Source organism: Globicephala melas, chromosome 7 (assembly GCF_963455315.2).
Source record: "Globicephala melas chromosome 7, mGloMel1.2, whole genome shotgun sequence".
In the NCBI taxonomy this organism is placed as follows: Eukaryota; Metazoa; Chordata; class Mammalia; order Artiodactyla; family Delphinidae; genus Globicephala; species Globicephala melas.
Window position 1 is genome coordinate 42,942,414 of NC_083320.1, and position 21,270 is coordinate 42,963,683.

At 43.9% G+C, this 21,270-nt stretch overlaps 1 protein-coding gene across 4 annotated transcripts in view; it reads right to left on the minus strand.

Moving 5' to 3' along the window:
* Nucleotides 1-19,384, minus strand: part of MYO1B (myosin IB) — a 183,189-nt gene extending 163,805 nt beyond the window's left edge. For all 4 annotated transcript variants that reach the window (XM_060302130.1, XM_060302128.1, XM_060302129.1 and 1 more), the window contains exon 1: nt 19,021-19,384. The gene's annotated coding sequence lies outside the window, so the exon portion shown is untranslated. The remainder of the gene's footprint in view (nt 1-19,020) is intronic.
* Nucleotides 19,385-21,270: the final 1,886 nt, after the last annotated feature.

Here is a 21,270-nt window from a genome sequence, read left to right on the forward strand (position 1 = left end):
TGTCAGCTGTTGCATTTTGCAACAGACCAGAGGTTGGAATGACCACCACAGTGGCTCCAGAAAAAAACCCACAAGTGCCATATTGCAGACTCAGGTCTGCAGCTAGCGCACAGTGTGATCCTAGGCACACTGCCAACTCTGAGCCTCAGTTTCCCCACAAAGGGGTCGGATACATCATCTCCTAAGATCCTGTCCCAGCTTCCATCATTACTGATTCAACCAAAAAAAAACTCAACTCTGGAGAGACTGACTTCCTTCATTTTGGGGTGCACAAGCCTCCTGGGTCTGGTTACAAAGAATGTTAAAAACCAAAAATGCCAGTCCACAAGAAACTTTCCCAGTGACATCTACACAGAGGTAAAAGAAAGCAGCTCTCTTTATTCTGACCTCACCAGCAAAAAGAATGTATTAAGGGTCTAACCATACACAGCACAGAAGGAAATGCACAAGATCAACAGCATCACCATGAGCAAGGGCATCAAGGTACACGTGAATGTGTTCTCTCTCTGTTTACAACTACATGGTTAGCTGCAAAATGGCACTGGCTTTTTTAACAAATGCATCTAGTTAAGAAAGCAAAAAGGGATCTCAAATTACAAATTTGAAAACCTATATAAAATCAACTATACTCCAATAAAATTTTTAAAAAAGAAACCTATACAGTAAAAGAAAAATGTGCGTCACTCAACAGTACATCTTCAGTAATGCCTCTGTGCTTGTGGTTAAGAAAAAGTATTTTTGGAATAATAAAAATTCAGAAGCTTCCTCAAGCAGTTATCCACTAAAATAAAGTCTAATACACTACGTAATCAAAGAGAGAGATGTTTATATATTTACGTTAGGGCTTCATGAATGTTTATTAGTTCAGAATCGATCAAACAAAAATAGCTAAGATGTTACCAAAATGACACTGATAATGTAAATTGAGAAGGCATAACAACTTTGTCACTGAAAAAGAATTTTTAGAAAAAATAGCGAAATTGCAGTGGGTTACTTCACCTAAGTTGATTAAAATCAGCAATCAGATTCGAATTTGGAAGTATTTTCTCGGTTAATTTTTTTCTAGTTTTTCTCATTTGGAATTTAAAGCACCATAATTTTTCCATATCTCTAAACACATTCTAAAGTGTTTACGAAGAACTAAAAAAATACACAATTCAGCAAAGCAACTTACGAGACATGCCATAACTAAATAACCCTTTTTAAGTCACAAATTAAAATGTTTAACAAAATCTATGTTTACTAAATTTAAATTGATAAATGTTAACTAAATTTTAATAATAGTTCTGTTAATTTCCAAAAGTTCTGTAGGATGCAGCAATTATTTCATATATTGACATAAGGATACATATATACAAATGCCCCCAACATATAAACACATATTTTTTCCCTTGAATAGAGCACGCACTTAACCTGTAAAGCTATACAAAACTCAATTGTTAACCAGATTGACCAAGTATAGAACCATACAATAAATTTTCCCAACGGAAGTTTTGGTAAGAAATAAACATTTAATAGTGCACTACCCTGTATATGGCTGATTAAGAAAAGTTCATTTCCTTCTACAAGTAATTTATGAAAAAAAGATTTTCAAAATACCACATTGTTATATTGTAAAGCATCAAATCAAAAGGCCTAAAAACTTAAAATTTACACTCTACCCTTAATCATGTCTCTCAATAGGTAGGTAGGTAGATAGATATAAAAACTACAGAGCGTTCTCTTTAAATGACATAATTATAAGGTTTAGAAATTAAAACTACATACCAACTTTTCTTCTCCATTGTTTTTTCCACTGATTTAACTAGCACTTTAGCATTTAGTACATATGAAAGGGAGAGACAAACATTCATCGTGACCGGGAGAACACACCACGTTCAACAAATATTTTACAAACAGATAAGGAGGGAAAAGTAGGTCAATATCCTGTGGCTAGGCAGAAGCAGCGTCAGCTTCCATCCAGAACTGAATTATATGATTAACCAGGCACAGCCTACTGCTCTGACCTATGCACCTAGGATGCATAGGCGCTGGGAGAAGAAAGAATTAGAGACACATCAACTGCTCCCCAGTCATTAGCAAGCTAGTTGGGGAAAAAAGTTCTTAAGAGCAATACAACTAATAAAACAAGTGCTCACCTAGGGCAGATGATTCACCACAAAAAGAAGAAGATAGAGCCTACCATTTATGTTTAGAGGTGAACTATTATCATGGTCTAGGAGGATTAGAGAAGGATGGCTGACGAGGTGAAACTTGACCTTGAGGGTCCTTTTTGAGGATGAGTAGGATGTGATTAAGCGGAAAAGAACTTGAAAGCAAGAGGTACGAGACATATTCAGAAGATGGTGTCTAGACAGAATGGCAGCAGAAGACAGCTGGTGTCGTGCCCTGCTGGGCCATGAAGCTGGAAGGAAAGGTAAGCTGAGGCAAGTCTGAGAGTGCGGGCTGAGGGGGTGGGAATGGGTGGGAGAGGAGAGGGAAGCATCACACAGCCTGCCTCATCTGTCTACACTGCTGTCATTACTGACATCAGTGCATCCAGAAGGCAACAACTGTGATCCACAGTCACTGGTGATGGTCTGATGGAAAATAAAGTTGAGGACAGCCATTATAGATGATTGGGAGTCATCAATTTTTGAGCTGGCACAGGGACAACAAAAATTTTAAGAAGATTTATTTGATCAGGCAATAGTCTGAATTAGTTGGGAGAGTGACTAGAAGCAGGGAGTGGGATTGCTCTGTGCAGTTGTTCAGTTTGTGCACTGCATAAAAATGGGCCAGCCAAGAGGGAATATGGGGACTGACATCAAGTCAAGCTCCTGAGGGACTGGATTTGCCCTAAAGGACACCTTTTCCTACTTGCATAAATGCACTGTACAAGCTAGCAGTAGGGAATTCAGTTGGGGCACGGATCTAGAAGTTCAGGAATAAGAACGAGGGTAGAACTAATAGAAATGAAATGAGGATAAGTGCAAGAGAACTAACAGACAAATATATCATAAAAGGTGGGAAACTAATTTGATGGAGGGCGCAAGAGAGAGAGGAGGATTTAAGACTCCTGTAGAGGCTCTCTCATCCAAATGCCTAATGATTGACAGTTTGGCTGGTTGCTTTTTTTTAAAGGTCAGTTAACGTTGGAAGTCATAAGTAAACGATACATACCTAAACCTATTATTTTAAATAAATCCTATAAAAATATATATTTTCCAATCTTTTTCTGTAGGGCTGAGGCCTTTTGAGTGTATGTCCACTGACTGTAGTACCCAGTGGTCTCTTGTAAAACATCCTCATGGCCTCATCCTCCAAGTCTAATTTCTTTAAAGAAGAGTGAGGCTGTAAAGACACCTGGGACGCAGAGCAGGGTGGACTGCACTACTCCTGACAAATGCTCGATAATCCCTCTGTGGGAAGACCATCTATCCCTGAATTGCTGAATTCAGGCGTATGGCCATAAAGGTTTCACGTCCACCCTTCCCTCTGCCACTGGGATCAGCAATGTTCCAGAGGGCACAGCTCCATCAGACTATGCGCTGGAGTGAGGGCCAGGGCAACATGGGGCAGACCCCCACCTGACCTACAATGGCCACCCAGTGTGAGTGTGCATTATCGTTTGAGTCACTAAGATTCCCAGGTTCTACATAACCACAAATTAATCTCCCTATCCTGAATGACTAACAATATTAGTGGGAATACTTTTATTTTATGATCCTCCAAATCCTTTAGTTATTTCAGTTACTCCTAAATCACTTTTAGCAACTTATTAGGTGGTTTACAAACAAACATTCACATGAATATTCATAGAAACAATTCTTTTTGCACATATATTTTAAATCACTATATTAAATATAATAATAAGTACAATTGGCATAAACAGGCTTGGGAATAAACACAGTTGAGTCCACATAAGCATAGACTGGTAGGAACAAAAACTCAAGAGCACACTCAGGGTAGCCCTCTGACTCTGGGCATTTACTGTATCATGGACATCAGTTGATATATTTGACAAAGGAAAAGAACACCCACTAATCCAGCAAATCTGGAGGTCCCTAAGAGCTCACAGAGTTTTCTAAAGCCATGAGCCTCTAGACAATTAAAAGAATGAATAGTACTATCGTATTACCAGGTTAAAAATCTGGTTGGTTTCTCAAAACCATATCCAACTACCATATTTATTCTGTCCCAAATGTATAGTCAGAAGTGCCTAAGTCATTTAAGCAAGCACAAAAATAACACTTCAAACCCACAACCAGACACAGAGTCAAGAGTACAAGGTCACATCTCATTCCAATAACCTGCCTCTTAAAGATAGAAAGAATAAACACATAAGTTACTATTAAAAACTAAATTTGAGTTTCATACTTTAAAATTATGTACTTCTTTTAAAACTGTTGACAGAGATAAATGTTCCTCTCCAGGTTGCCCAGCAAAATCTGGGTGCTATTTTAGGTGGCCAAACAGTAAATCTATCCGTAATTTATACACTTTTAGAAATCTGATAGTCAGCCTTTTCAATAAAAATATGAACTTCTACGTAGAAATCATACTGATATATTTCAATAGACTATTGAGAGAAACACCATGTAAACACATGTACACCAGAAACCCCAGTGCAACCAACCACAGTTTAAATAACATATACCCACAATTTAACCCCAACTCCCTCATCAACACCATGCATGTGAAGCCTCCCTCCTCAGCATCAAATAGGATAATCATAACTTCTATACAGTTTTAATTCCAAAAACAAAAAGCCACATCTGAAGGAAAAAAATGCAGTAATACCATACCTACCCAAATAATTCTGCCCCCAGGCACTACTGGGATAGCTACCCACTCAGTCTTATTTTAACCAAGATAGGCTCTTGGGAAAAAAAGGAATCCAAGACCAAACTCAAGGGGATAAAACAACAACAACATTAATTTGTAAAATATGAGATAAACTCAAATATAAATTTTGACTGAACCTTGACCTAAATCAATGTTCCCACTGTTTTGTTTTGTTTTTCTTTTAAACTGTGAAATAAGCAGCCACGAGGACAAGATTACAAAATGGTTTAGTCTTATCATCAAATAAAATTTACTACAGGGTTAACCTGACACAACTTTTTATACCTGAGAGAATTAATACTTTGCTACCTGAAACTGAGTTATAGTTGAGAAGGAGATGAAGACAAATAAATCAACTTGATTCTAGCAGGAGAGGAAAGCCAAGGCCCAAACCCTACAGAACCTGGACACCAAGGGACCAGGGGGAGATGAGACCAGAGCATGGGTCACCAAAGCCAAGAGACAAGAGTACGATGAGAAGCAGCAGAGGGTCAACAGTGTGTGTGTGTGTGTTCGGGGGGAGGAACGGAGGAAGGAGAAAGGATAAGTGTGTCATCAGGCCTAGAATCCATCTGTTAGGAGCTGAACTGTGTCACCCCCTCCCCAAATTCATATGTTGAAGTCCTAACCCCCAGTACCTCAGAATGGGGCTGTACTTGGAGACAGGGCCTTTAAAGAGGTGATTAAGTTAAAATGAGGCCATAAGGGTGAGCCCTAATTCAACATGACTGGTGTCCTTATAAAAAGAGAAGACAGGGACACAGCCAACACAGACTGAGGGATGTGCATACAAGGCCCGGTGAGAAGGTGGCCATCTGCAAGCCAAGGAGAGAGGCCTCAAAGAAACCAAACCTGCTGACACCTTGATCTTGGACTTCCAGCGTCCAGAATGGTGAGAAAATGTACTTCTGTTGCTTACGATACCCAGTCGTGGCATTTTGTCACGGCAGCCCACGCAGACTAATATACTGTCCTATAAGCCCTGGTAAGACTGGCTACTTCTCTCTTCCTCTACCGCTAAGCTTTTGACACAGCCTACCTTTTGACAGTTGCCACCCTTCCTAGGCACCCACAGCTCACTCGGCATGTGCCACTGAAACATCTTCAAGTAGAACGTCACCACCTGTTTGCTGCCCGCGAACTCCTTCCTTAAAACTCTCCCCTACTGTAAAGCAATTATACTCCAATAAAGATGTTAAAAAAAAAAAAGTAGGCAGAAGACCTAAACAGACACTTCACCAAAGAAGATATATAGATAGCAAATAAGAAAAAAAACAACAAAAAAAAAACTCTCTCCTGCCCTGGCTTCCCTCTGGCCACGTCTCCCTGGCTCTTCACTTCCCACCCCACCACTCCTTATTTTCCTTAGTGGCTTCTCCTTCCTCCACTTGTCACAAAATAATGTCTCCCAGACTTCTATCACCCACCTTCCCTGCTTCTCCCTCCGCCCTCCAAGTGATCCTCACAACATCCACAGCTTCGACCACACCAAGATGCTGGTAGTCCCTCCATCCAGACCTCAGGCCCTGGCTTGTCCCTGAGCCCCAGCGTCTGCTGAAGCTCCCTCTCTGCCTGGAGGCCCCACATCCCAAATGGAACCCACCCCCTTCAGCCTGTCTGTGATGACCATACCCAACATCACACAGACGAGAAACTTGGGAGTCATCCCAGACCACCACTTCCCCTGCTCCCTCCAATCCAGTCACTACATCCACCCCACTGCTTAAAGAGGGGTACATCACAACAGTCACCACAATCATTGACCCAGTCAGCTCATTCTCAACAGCTACTGTCAGAAAATAACCCAAAATAGAGAAAAGGTTATATGCACAAAGATGTTCATCACAGTATTATTATTTACAGCAGCAAAGTGGTGGAAGCAACCCAAATGCCCAATAAAAAAGAGGTGTTTCAGGAAATTACGGTACTCAGTGGAATAACACAACTATAAAATGTATCTCGAAACTCACAGCAGCACAGAAAATACATGAACTCTATGATTACAATCATTCCAAAATATACACATAGAAAACTTGGAAAGGAATACTCAGAAATGACCATAGTTGATATTTTAAGAGTTAGTTAACTCAAGAAGAGTCTTTTTTAGTTCCACTTTCCAAACTTCCTGTAATGTTTCTTCTTAAGATGATTTTTTAGTACAAAATATCCAAAAGGGAGTGTTAGTAATCTTGGACTTTCTGAGTTGCCTGGTTTCAGGATAAATGGGAATCTTACTACAGGATCCCCTTCAGCTGCCATGCTACCTTCATGTTACATCTGTTGCAACATCCAAAACTAACTCCCACAAAATAACGTTCCCCCCAAATCCTATTATACTTGTAGCCCTCAGTGTGAGATCCTAAAAATTAATTCTTTCAAGAAGTCCAACTGGACACATAAACAGCTGCAAAACTGCAGAAGTGGGCTCCCAGCATCTGCCATGGTCATTAACTGTTCTCGTAAGAAAAGATCACCACACGCGAGCTGCTGCCAAGAGGGCAAGTGCAAAGCTGGAAACGGAATCACAGAAGGTGAAGCCCCCGCTGCACCCAGGGTCTGACAGGCTCGCTGACTGCCAGGTAAGGAAGGGGCACTTTCCCATCCAAGGAGAGAACTTGCCAACTCTTCCATCCCAGAGTCCATGAGATACGAAACAGGTCACCCCGAAGGATGTATAACGGCACATGTTTCCTGTAGCAGTTTACCTATACTTTTCTGTTTCTTTTTTTAATTGCAACAAACAGCAAGCATTAAGGTGGGGCTGACAGTTTTACCATTATTTCTCAACATCTGTGGCACGCACGTGTCAGCTAAACCCAACAGATTTCTCTTCCTCCATGTATTGGGGTATATGAAGTGAAACAGACAAGATGCAAGATCACGTCTGTACCTGGTGGGCTTGTGATAATACAGACCTTTTACAACTGCTGCCTTACTCAATAGTGGTATACATGTTGCTTCTAATTTAAAGTACTCTGCTGATGAATCCTTTTGAATAGTGAATACTAAATCCTAGTTATACCCATCCTATAAATCCAGATTTTACCCCAACTAAACTAGACTTCCTTACAGCAGAGAAAGAATGCGCATAAATATTTATGTTCAAATTAGGCATTTGTGGTTGAAGATGAAGAACACTACCAACTATGGAATAAGGTATAGGAAGGCATCCCTTAATTTAAATCCCCTCTACTAGATTTTACATTCAACTGTGAAATCTCACTGAAATTAGCAATATTTCTCAAGTAAATAGCTATTCTGTTGAGTAGCAACATGCTGTCATACTTTCTTTGAAATCCATGTCGGTATAATTTTGAGATACTTACAGAAAACCACTGCTGAAAAATAAATTCCTGTAGATAAAGCAAACTTAGCAGGAAAGCCCATTTCTCCACTCACAATTATTCAAGAAGAGGCACATGAAAGGAAAACTGGAAAGCTCACTGAACTTTTTAAACGGTAACTGAAATCAATGGGCTTTTAAGGAAATGTGTCAAATTTGGCAAAGTTCTCTTTCTAAAAAATGTATTTTGGTAATTTTCCAGAATTCGGTTCTTTCAGTTTGGAAAACTTTAAAAATTCAGAGACATAACTAAATGGTAGCCACACAGATGACCCTCAGCAAAATAAGAGAAAAAATTCAACTTCAGTATCCCCTTAATCTCCCCTTCCTTTCAGTCTCCCAAGTCCCCCAAGATTCTTGGTGCTTTTAGGAAATCACAGACTCCCCCAGACTTTAGTGAGTTAGTAAGTTAATTCATGAATTCCAGGTATGAGTAAACAAAAGGCAACTTAACGTAGGTTTTTGAGGGTGAAAAGTTACATTTATTTTTACGATTAAAAATAAGAAATAAAATTTAGTCTTTACTTGGAATTGTAGCAATGTGTGCATCACTGCCATGTGACAAGCAAGTAAAGGAGAAAGATGGGGTATTGAAAGGAGTGGTTTTCAAGGGGAGGGGAGTAAAAGCAGACCAAAGAGAGTAACAGATGGCCAGAGGCACTCTCAGGGAGCAGAGCAAGAGACAACAAAGGGAAAATAATGACAGAAAAAGTAACATTCAAAGAAAGAAGAGTTTCACAAGGATCCACATCCCCATCTTCTAACTTCCTGGGATGCTTCTGCTGAAGACTTTTAAATACTGTTGCGTTCCTGCAACTGTAACCATAAATGGGAAACTACTCCACCTGCGAATACAATCAGAGCAGGGAGACCCCAGGCGTGCCACCCTCTTCGGCTGCACTTTAGTGAACCGCTGAGGCAACTGCAGCCTGAGCTTTTTCATAAGATGTTTTGGTATTGTTATTAGTTCAGAGCTAACATAACCAGATTACAGAAAATGCAGAAAATAAAGAGGGTTGTAAACGTAAGTCATCCCTATCTACTACACTAACACAATCACTGTTAACATTTCGGTTTCTTTGCCATCTTTCTTCCTATATATTTTTCAGAGGAGAAACTAGAGCCCCGTATCAAATCACACATTATATACACTGCTTGGAATCAAACAGATCTGAATATCTGGTGGGGGAAGAGGAGGAAGAACTCCAGGAATCCATTTTCAGAAAAGACTGAGTAGCAACTCACATTTATACTGTGCGCTTGCTCTGTGCCTGACATTGTTTATTCTATGGACATATGTGTGTTTACTCATTTAATCCTTATTACAATCCAAGGAAGAAGGCTCTACTATTACCCAAATACCGCAGGTGAGAAAACGGAGGCAGAGACAGATGAAGCTATGTGGCCAAGGACATGGGCTGCTAAACAGAGTCAGGTTTCAAACCCAATACTTTCCCCAGAGCGCAGCCCATCACCATTGCACCACACTGCTTCCCACTGAGCGAGGACTCACTGCCACGTAAGAGAACCAGGCTCTGATGCGCTTGCCCCAGGTGCAAAGCCTCGATGACCGATGCGCGATGCGCGGTGATTCTAGGTGGAATGAAGTGTGCGTAACTCAGACCAGACCCCTCCTCCCACCCCACCCTTTTCACATCAGAGCCCTCAGTGTGTCTCTAGAGAAGGTGCCAGAAGGAAAGGGGAGAGAGAGGGCTGAGACACTGAAAGGGCCAAAGGTGGCCCCCCCTGCTCAAGAGCCCTCCCAGGAGGAGAGACAGGGCTTCTCCAGACCTCAGAGCAAGACCCAGTCCAATAGTACAGAACCCAGGACGTTGGCGTGCCCAGCAGCCACCAGTACTCAGGGCAATGGCAGCTCTCAAGGGGTAGAGGGAGGGTTGGGGGATGGGCAGTAGCCCCACTCAAGCCCCGTCACAGAGGCAGCGCACTCTTTACTTGGGCAGTTTCATTTGAGGAGGAAGGGGAACATACTGGCCAAAAATAAACATTTTCATGTCATCATACTTAAACACTACTAAATACCACTATTATGATGATTTACTAAGAAGTACCACTTTTTAAGTCCTTAATTACTAAAATTTCCATCAATCTATCATTAAGAGCAGAACTGCACCCCAGGGCTTCTGGGCCCGTTCTTCACTGCCTGGAAAGCTCTACCATCCTTCTCTTCCCGCAGCAGTACCAACTCACCCTTCAGGCAGCTGCATGAATGCCTGTTTCCTCAGACAGGCTCTCCCTCTACCCCCAATCCAAAGTCTCCCCTCCCCATCTTTCTTATTCTCACAGCATCCTGTCCTTTCCCTTCATAACAAATATCACAATTCATAAATATGGCATAAATATCTATGTTCACTTCCGCAATGTCTCTCTCCCCTCACATTCCATGAAGACAGAAACACAATTGCTCTGCTCACCATTAAAGACTCAGTGCCTAGTACAGTGCCTGGCACACACTAGGCACCCCAACATTTGATGAATGAATACATGAATGCATTAAAGAAACAAAAAACACCTCCACCTCCCCTTACTTCTAAAAGTATCATATATAATTTTTAAATTACGGTGAGTTATGACATTTCCATTACAGGTTTGTTATTTTACGCTCTATTAGAAACACCACGCGACTCCAGGCTCCTATAGCAAACACAGGTTGAAATGTGATCAATCAAGAACCCATCGGGGCTTCCCTGGCAGCGCAGTGGTTGAGAGTCTGCCTGCCGATGCAGGGGACACTGATTCGTGCCCCGGTCCGGGAAGATTCCACATGCCGCGGAGCGGCTGGGCCCGTGAGCCATGGCCGCTGAGTCTGTGCATCCGGAGCCTGTGCTCCGCAACGGGAGAGGCCACAACAGTGAGAGGCCCACATACCACCACCAAAAAAAAAAAAATAGAACCCATCAATAAACAAATACAAAATCAATCCTCATTCCTGTATACCAGCAACACCAATCAGAAATGTGTTAAACAATTCCGCTCACAATGACCATAAAAACCATAAAGCACCATGGCACAAGTCTAACAGAAGACGTGAAAGAGTTTTTACACATAAAATTATAAAATTTTATTGAAGGACATAAAAGACCTAAATCAATAGAGAAGTATATCAGGTTGCAGACCGGAAGCCATGAGACCATAAAGATCTCAATTCTCTCTAAATTTTTATATAAACTGAATGCAATTCCAATAACACAAAATTTTTGAAAAATAAACAAGTCACATGCTTGGAGAATATATGTGCAAGTTAACCTCTGTGGAGGGAGCGAGAAGAACGTGATGTGCGTTTGACTCATCAACTGACACAAATATGGAAAACGGCATTCTGTGTGAATTCCAGTAATTTAACTATTATGGGTATGCAATGTTACTTCCAATGTTTTGACTCTTTCAAATATTTTCTCCATTTTAAGTTGTGAAACAGTAAATGCTACAAGTTCAGGAAAGCTGGGTTGTGAGAGATGCGTAGGGGTAATAGGTAGAGAGGGGCTTCCAGGGCGAAGGAAAGATCCAGGAAAAAAATAAGGTAAAAAAGCAGAAGACATGTTTCAGAGAGAACCAAGTATGGCTCACAGAGAACACATATTCCCACAGAAAGCCAGACAGTGATGGGTCTAAAAACGGTACAATGAAGGGACTACAGCAGTATTATCTACACAATGATCCTGCCAAAAAGTGGGACACCGGTCACATAAGTTGGGACATGTGCATACCCTATCTCCCTCTTGGAGATCCACAGTGCACGGTCACAAATAAAAGTCCGCCTTCTGTAAAGAAGAAACTTATTTTTTTAAGTTTATTTAAAGAAACTTGTTTAAAATGTTGTTTAACCAACACCTACTTGCCCAAGGAACGCTTTTCTACAGTAACGTGTACAAACTTTTCATGGAACAACCCACTTCGGGAAATGCTGTATTCTAGTAAACCAGCCTTTTAAAGGTCTGAACCAGAATAGAGGTTTAAGGATTTGAAAATAAAAGGCAACAATCAACCAAACACTGTAACGGATTAGATGGATGTAAGAGTCACAGAAAATAGAGAAGTCGGTGAGGCTTCTGAAATCCAAAGTCAAGATGATGATAAGAATGCTATTAGCACAGTTACATCAGAGACGGTCAACTATTAGGTAATGGGCACTAAGCGTGGATTTTGATGGGTTTGGAGAGACAGTGAGATATTCCCCTAGAAAGAAAACTGAGCAAGAAGTTAAAAGCCTTGGAGTCCAGTGCCAGAGCTGACCCTGGTTAACCTTTTGAGCCTGAGCAGTTCTCAGATACAAGTAAGTAGTTATGGTGGTGGCCTAAAGGCCCTTTCAACTTCATCACGCTACCATTCCAAAAATTAAACATTTGAAGTCAAAATACCAATACAGTCAAGTTCTACCTTTAAAGGAGGTGTGAAATGTTTAAATATAGGATACAAATACACAATTCAAGAATCTGAATATATGAGTTTAAATATATATGGATGAGAGGTTTTTAAGAGATTATGCAATTATAGATGTTGAAGAGAGAGCCCCAAAACCTACTAAAGCTATAAAGTCTAACTCCAGCCCCCTCCTCCAATGTCATAGAATACTTAGTACTCTGCTTCTGCAGAAAGCAGATTCCTGAATCTGACCCAATGTGGCAGTTCATATATTTTTATGAATACCTCTCAACAGCCTGAAGAGTTCAAGCAAGTGAGAACTCTTTGCGAGACAGCTCACCACATCAGGGGTAAATCAAAACTGTAGTCTACTTATTACAACTGTAAGCAGACTGCATGAGGAATGCAAAAAAAAAACGAGCCATGCAAATTGGCCTAGGCCCAATGTTTATAAAAATTAAACTTTTCCTAAAAGCATTTAGGCAGGGACTCTAAAATGAATAAAATAGTGATGATCCCTTTGAAGCCCTTTCAAAGGAAAGAACGAGCAGCTAGGACCTGGGCCTATTTGCAACCTGGACGTTGCAAATAGCGCTTCAGAGTCTAATAATATAGAATTTAAAAGGAAGCAGCACTGAGGGAGGAGAGAGAAGGTGCACAGTGGCAAAAGTAAGTGGGGCCAGCAGGAGGTTTTCAACCAAGGTTTTTGGTTTCTTTTTAATTTGGGGGTTGAAGTGTACAGAAAATGCTTTCACGAAACCAGTGAAAATGAGCAGGCAAATAATATGCACACACACAATAATGAAACCAGTAACGAATAACCTGGTCCGTCCGTCCCATTGTCCTTTCAATGCAATCTTCTAAAGTCTCTTCAAGGATGCTGAATTCTTTTTTTTTTTTTTACGAGTTTAAAAACTTGTACAATTTTGAATTGTATTTTCATTTCAACACAGCAAAATGAAGCCATCTGTGTAACTTCAAAGCATCTTGAGTCCACGCAGGATTGATCAGAAAGTCCCTGGAAAGCAGAGACCTGGTCTCCTCCTGCCTCTCCAAGCTATCTAGGAAAGCCAGGCACCTGGTATTTTTACAAGCTCAGCGTTGTTGTTTATCTGATAAGCAAAGGAAGGATGTCAATTTTCACTTATCTCCAGACCTCAATTTCAAAAACTGCCTATCTTGGACGAGTATAAATTCTATACCAATTCTTATCTTCCTTGCCTTGTCCAAAGTCTTATCCCCTAAGTTCCAGCTCTGCAGTGGTGCTCCCACCAATTCATCCACATGCCTCAGACCCTGAGCTCTGACTGGATGACCAGCAGCATACAGTGCTTGAAAAGACTGGAGACCAGAGATCAGACAAACCCCCTGAAAATCCCCAGAAGGCCAGCAGATTCCCACAGAGAAGGCAGTGACCAGGAGAGGGTGAGAAAGACAACCAGGCAGGGCTGGCTCCTTGGTCTCCCACCAGCAGGTTGAATCTTGTTTCACCACGTCCCCCTCACTTGGGGGAGGAGAATAATGCAGGGTTGCCAAGCACAAGACCCAGAAAAAAAAAGAGCAACTCAGGAGCATTTGAACCAGATCCTCAGCCCTGGTCCAACCAAGGACACACGCAGGAACCCTGACTCCAGGGGACAAAGGAAGAGAGAGACTGTCAGGGTGGGCTCACTCTCTAACTCTGTAACACTCACTCCTTAAAGTGGCCCAGAGCTTCCAAGAACACTGTCCCACGAGGTAGCACGTTGTTCTGTAAAGCACACAGTCTTGGGCTTGATCTCTACTAGCCCTGGGCACGTTACCCAACTCTCCCAACTACAGACATCTCCTACTGAAGGAGAACAATGAGGCTTAAATGAAACAGGCTATGGAGAGAACCCAGGACGCAGCATGACACAGCGCAGCACCCACTACTTAATGACAGCAGCGTGAATGTCATGTAACAAAATATAATTCTTTGGGCACTTGGCATTTCTTGTCCACTATGCAAATATGCCTGAAGTCTATGAACAGCCTTAGTGGGGTTGAATCAACAGCCATGCTGAACCAGGATGAGGAAGGTTGGGACGCTGGCAGGTGGGGAGGGAAGAAAGCAGGAGGACACCAAGCAATTGCTGTACACCAGGGCCGACCATGTAATTCAACACCTTCTCCCATGGAGTGGTACTTTATACACCCTCAGGGTCCAAAAAAGGATCCTCTCCTCTCTCCTCCGGCAACGAATTCACGAGAAAGAGGTTTCCTAACATCCCAACCAATCCTTCAGAGGCAGGTGTTCAGAGACCCGACTCCTTTAGCACCATCAGAGGTTGGGGGAAATAAAACCAAGGACAAAGAAGGAACAGGCATTGTTTGGGTTCCTCCCACTCTCACGCTTTTGTCTCAGTAGCATGTGTTGGCGTGGCCTTGGTCACCACGGCTGTCACAGTCATCTCACCAACATCCACTCTCTGGGCACACTGCGCTGCCCTGCTACATCCTTTGATACACAATGGATTTCCTTTGCTGCTTTTTAATGCCTAGCCTTGCATCAACTGTGTGCTTAATACAATACAAATTGATGAAGACACTGGCAACTGAAAAGAAACCTACGACAGGTTAGAAGAGCATCCTTCATCCTTCTCAGCTGGTAAGTTGGAAAGTGCTCCCTGTTAGAACTCAGCAGACCACGTGTGTGCATCCCCTCTAAATATCCAATGGATGAGAATCTAATGGCCTCAGGAGACAGAAGTTACTGCACCTACACTACAGTCTCTGAAGACCCCAAATGATGTCTTGGCTTGAAATAATTAAAAAGTAACAGTAGAACTTTCAGTCTTCATAGTCTTAGGAACGAAAAAAACCAATATTGACTTTTCCCTTTGCCCGGGAGCATTCTGAGAAATCCATAAATAATCGATGATGACGCCAAGTGTTCGAATCCACTCTGCTCCTGCACTCGGCGGTCACCCCTGGGTCAAGGTCAGGAGACTCCTGCCTGGCACCATACTCCATTCCACCCCAAGGACGGATACCACTTCCATTCCACTTTCACGTGGATGCCTAAGCTTGTTCACTTCCCCTGTGGGGAAAAGATGAGCACAGAAATCCTGTGGAATGTGTGTTCCCACAGAGCTCAGAAATGTGATGATGTCAGAGGATATTGTAAAGAAAGACCCTTGACACTTCCCTAAGGAAGAATGTCTTCTGTAAAAGGCGACTGCCAGGACAAAAAGCATGTGCTGGGAAAATCTACGGCCTGCTGCTGTGTATGACTCCAATTCTGATGTCCCACTTCCTCTTTATAATCACATTCCTTCCCTCCTTATTCCTCTTCTAAAAAGACACTCTGGCATTGGGTCTCAGTAAAGAAGCAAAGTGCAGTGTTCTAATAAAGGCTGGGAGATAAAAAGGGCTAAAATAGATTTCAATAAATATCAAATGACTATAAGTCTACTCCATTCCACCACTTTTAAATGTCCCCTCACCCCAAAAACACACTTATTTTTAAACATTGGCAGCCTAACTCTTTAAAGTTTCATTCACTTAAAGTTTATTCACACAGGCCATCAAACAGCAAAGCTTTTGAACAATAATACAGTTTGAAAAGTTGCGATGTCACTAATCTAGCCTTCCAAACCTATCTCACAGTGGTTTTTGAAAAAATCAATTACGATAATATATGCAAAAGTGATTTGCAATCTGCAAAGGGCTAATCACATAATCAAACTGCTGTCATTCCTAGTATTAAAAGATATCATACCATACAGTGTGGACCTTGGAATCAGAGATTGGAATTCAAATCTCACCTCTACCCCTTACTAGTTACCTACACAACTAGGCAAGTTACCAAACTCCCTGGGCCTCAGTTTCAACTGTAAAATGGAGATAATACCCACTTTACCAAGTTGTTGTGAGGGTTAATAAAATAATGTGTGTAAAATCCTTTTCACACAGTAAATACTAAATGACAGTTTTAACTACTGTTAGGCTGTTTAAAATCCAAAGGTCCAGCTATTGAAAATAGCAGAAGGGAGGGGGACAAGAGAAGAATCTCACCCAAAGGAAGGACAAATGTTAAAAACCTTTAACATCCTACATTCTGAGGATTCCCCTCTTGGCCCACTCCTACACCCCACTCCTTCCCCACTGTTGTCGGAAGCTCCTCGTTGCTTTGCATAACCGCGAAGCAACCAGGGAGAGTCAGTCTTTACCTCCGGGCTTGACAAAGTGATGATTCATCCCATCCTGTGAAGAGGGTGCAGTTTGCAGCCAGCCTCATCACACATGGGGAATCCATCGGACGGCCTGCAGCCAGAGACCAACTATTTAAGAGGCTTCCCCATCCATGTCTTTGGTAGCAGTAATCTTATGCTTTGCATTTTGTTAATGTATATTGCAATGAGTACTCGGGAGGAATCCAATTGTGCTATATTTTACAAAACAATTCACAACATAAACGAAAAGTCCAAAATGGCAAGACAACGATAACGAAGGAAGTCTCCCTCTGTTCGCTGCCCATGACACAATGTTTTGCCAGGCAGTGTGTTAGTTATAATGACAAACAGCTTGACGGTTGGACAACATCCCACCTCAACTGCACATCATAATGGCTCTGGAAGACAAATCCCACTGTTTTCCAGCCTGGCCTGAAAATCTGACCACATCCTCCAAGAAAAAGACAAACCCTCACGGTAGCTGGTACAGCTCTTTTCCATTACCGCTTAGTGGGCAGGAAACATTTTTTTTCCCCAGGAGTAAGCTCTTCATTCCCCTTCTAAGATTAAGAGACTTTCAAACTTGGCTGTCTTAAAATGAATAGCCAACGCGGTGGTTCACCGGTGGGCCCTCAGACTTGTCGAAGAAGCAGCTCTAGGTCATTTCCCAGCCCTGCCTCAGCCAGACTACTACAGCTAAATGTCTCCTCAACTATCACCACAGTAATTCTAACCTTCAGCCCAGCTTTGGGATCCTTCCACCAGTGTCCCATAGGCACAAACCATGAATGCCTGGAAATGTCAGCCTCCTCCCAAAACGGTTTTGCTTGGAATACTCCATTCAAAAAACACTCATCATTCAATCCACCCTGGCTCCCTCCCGAGGTCAACCAATCCTCCTGGGCTTCTTGATTCCAATCTAGGAAAGGGTCACTTAACATATGCCCAACACATTACATTCAATTCTACCTCCCCCTAAAAATAATTCCCATTCACCATAGTGGCAACTGTTCCCTTTCCTAGTCCAGATGACCCACATTAGGGGAGTGAAAGCACAGAAGTCACGACTCCTCAACTGAAAACCCAAAGGGTGGTGTGTATGATGTGTTTTCTGGGAAAGACTGTAAAGGGTTTTTCAATTCAGTGTTACCTAATCTGATTCATTTATTTAGCAATATCTAATTTTCTAGTGGTTTCCCCCCCAAACATTCCTGGAAAATTGTTTTACTCTATTACAACGGAGAAAATTATTCTATGTCAAAATCAATGCTATAAAATCTGCTTCCTACCCATTCAAGCCAATATCTACTAGCTACAAACACGGATCCACAGGCACATACATACACACAAATACCCTGATTTATAGCCCAAAAAAAAGTCTTCTTCCACTGTAATTAAGAAGATTTGATTTCAGCAAACTAACACTGAGAGCGCCTAGAAGTCAGGGAAGTACACAACTTGTTGAAGCAATAAACGCTCGGCCGCAGCCTGAACAAAGCATTACAAATAAGCTCCAGAAACCCACACAGCAAGCCCTTGGACAAAATGCTGTGTGTTTGTAATCAACTCTCCAGTGCACTCACATCACCCACTCCCCAACCCTCTGCCCCGGCCCGGCAAGAACCCTCCAGGACTCCCGTTCCTAATCTGGTTTCCATTCCAGCCCCGCCCCCTCCCCTTCCCTCTCTAGGACCGTGAATCAATCCCATCCCGGGCAGGAAACGAGACCCAAGGCAGCCCCCTCCGCTGCGGCGGAACAAAGGAGCATAGCTCAGCTGCACGCGCAGGATGCCCCGTCGGGTCCTGGGCCCCTTCTCCCCCGCCGCTGGGGCACGCCGCACCTGAACCCCACTCCCCAGGACGCCCCATTGTTCTCCCTCCGCTTTCCTTCCCGGAGGAGGCCACCCCGTGTCCTTCCATAGAACCAGGGGGCCAGGAAACAGCTGTGGGCCAGAGAGATGGAGGGGTGTGGGTGAACACCAGGAAGACCTGAATTCCACTTTGCCCACAGGTACGAAGGGGATGGGGCAAAGTAAGAATAACTTAGTTTAGCGCCCTCTACTCTCCCACCCGCCCCCGAAGCAACTGCGGAGTCGCGACCACCCTGCCCGACCTCCAGCGTGCGCGGTTCTCGCCGCAGCGCCGCCTGGCCCCGAGGAGAGACCGCAGACCCCGCTGACCCGTGTCCCGCGAGCTGCGGCGGGGCCACGGGGACCCCGGGCACAAAGGACCGAGCGGGCAGGGCAGGGGAGAGAAGGAAAGCGCTCGCACTACCTCGCCGGACGCCACTCCGCCTCCTTGTCGTCCTCCCTCTCCGGCGCGCTCCGGGACGCTGGCCCTCCGCGAGGCTGCGGGGCTCCCGCGCAGTTGCTCGCCAGACGCTGCTGGCGGACGCTGCCGGCGGACGCTGCCGGCAGACGCTGCCCAGCGGCTGCCTGCCCCTCGCGCCCGCGCTCCCACACCACCGCGACGCACGGCGCCCGGGTCTCCAGTGCGCGCCCGGCTGCAGAGTGCGCTGCCGCTGCAAAGTGCTGCGCTGCGGCTGGAGGCTCCCGGCCACTCCCCTCTACCCCGAGGGCGGAGGGGCCGGCCGAGGGGCGGGGGCGGCGACCTCGCAGCTTGGGATTCGCCCCTCTGAGCGCCGGCAGGACCGGGAGCCGCCGCCTCCCAGCCGACTCACCTCCAGCCGCCCGGTGCCGGCGGCACAGCGCCCCCCGGTGAGCGCGGGTGCAGCCTCCGCCTCCGGGGCCAGCCTGGATGGGGCAAGGAGTGGAAAAGAGGAGGAAGGAGAGGCGTCCCTCCCAGCCCCACGGAAGGCACAGCCCTTCTACCTTTCTCACTCCCGGATTTATTAACATCAAACGACAAATACAATAACTGGAGAGGCAAGCCAGGGGGAGCGGGCCGAGGCGGAGGGGGTGAGGAAGGGGGCCGCGGGGAATGACAACTGGAACCCAACCTGTGGGCAGATGTCAGCAGAGAGTGGGAGTGTTCTCAATTGTTCCTTCTCCCTTAGACCAAAAAAAGTTTGGATACCCAGGAATATCGGAAAACATTAATTTGACCGAAAGGGAAAAGAGTGTACTGAGTGGCAAAGTGTGCTTTTATTTACAAGATTTTTTAATATCTATTAACTCACTTAATTTCACATGATGCTAAGTAGACACTGGCCAATTCTCTGTTACAGAAATTAAAAGATAATTGAAAAAGAAATTTCAACTATATGTATATATTTATATGAAAATATATAAATGAATATTGCGTATTAACTGGCACTGGGTGATGATCAATGATAGGGTGTTAATCTGCATATTATTTATGCGTGCTGGAGGAAGCCAGAGAATCAGGCCCTCCAGCTTCTCACTCCAGCTGGCTTCTTGCCTCTTTGTACAGTAGAATTTAGAGCAAGCCACTTGACCCTTGTCCTGGTTTCCTCATCCCGGAGGAGGGAAGAGTGCTCATCCAACCTTACTCACTGGGTGAGGTGAGGATTACTTGGCTAAGGTGTTAAAAGAAATGTAGGCGCAGTAATTATTACTCATGGTTCTAACTACTTCGTCCAATAATGAAATAAATTGCCATAAATGGAGCCAGGTTTAAATGGACTGACCTGGAAACTGTCGCTAAAATGAGGTGAACCAAGAATTCAGACCATATATAGTAATTATTTTCCTACCGGCATAAGAACCACAGGCACTGGTATTTGTCAAATGCTACCAGTAGAATTTGAAAAGGTAACAATTCCCCAGACTGTATCTGCTTTGGACCTACACCATCATTGATGGCACCATTAGCATCACCTCTGATCCACATGAGACATAGTGATGTGCTAAGCTTTAAACATATTGAGTACCAGGTACCATTCTTTTCCTGTTTAATCTTCGCAAAAACCTGGGAGGAAAGTTACCCTCTGTGTCCTTGTTTTACAAACCAGAAAAGCCAAGAACAGAGAGTTCTTCCAGCTAATAAGTGGCTATACTAGTGTGAAGACATGTCCACAAATTCTTTTTTTTTTTTTTTTGCGGTACACCGACCTCTCACTGTTGCGGCCTCTCCCGTTGCGGAGCACAGGCTCCGGACGCGCAGGCTCAGCGGCCATGGCTCACGCGCCCAGCCGCTCTGCGGCATGTGGGATCTTCCCGGACCGGGGCACGAACTCGTGTCCTCTGCATCGGCAGGCGGACTCTCAACCACTGCGCCACCAAGGAAGTCCCACAAATTCTTTTACACTCCCATTAAGGAATGGAGTCTAATTGTCTTCCTCTTGCATATAGGCTAGACTTAGAGATGTGATCCTAACGAATAGAATACAGCAGAAATGATGTAGGTAACTTCTGATTCTAGGTTGTAAAAGGAGCTACAGCTTTCACCTGACCTTCTCCTGGGCCAATCACCCTTGGAACTCAGCAGCCATGCTATGAGGAAGCTCTAGCCATGTGGTAGGTCATGTATAGGTGGTGTGTCTGCTGCTGATGCCAGCTGAGGACCCAGCCTACAGCCAGCTGAACTGCCAGGCATGTGAGT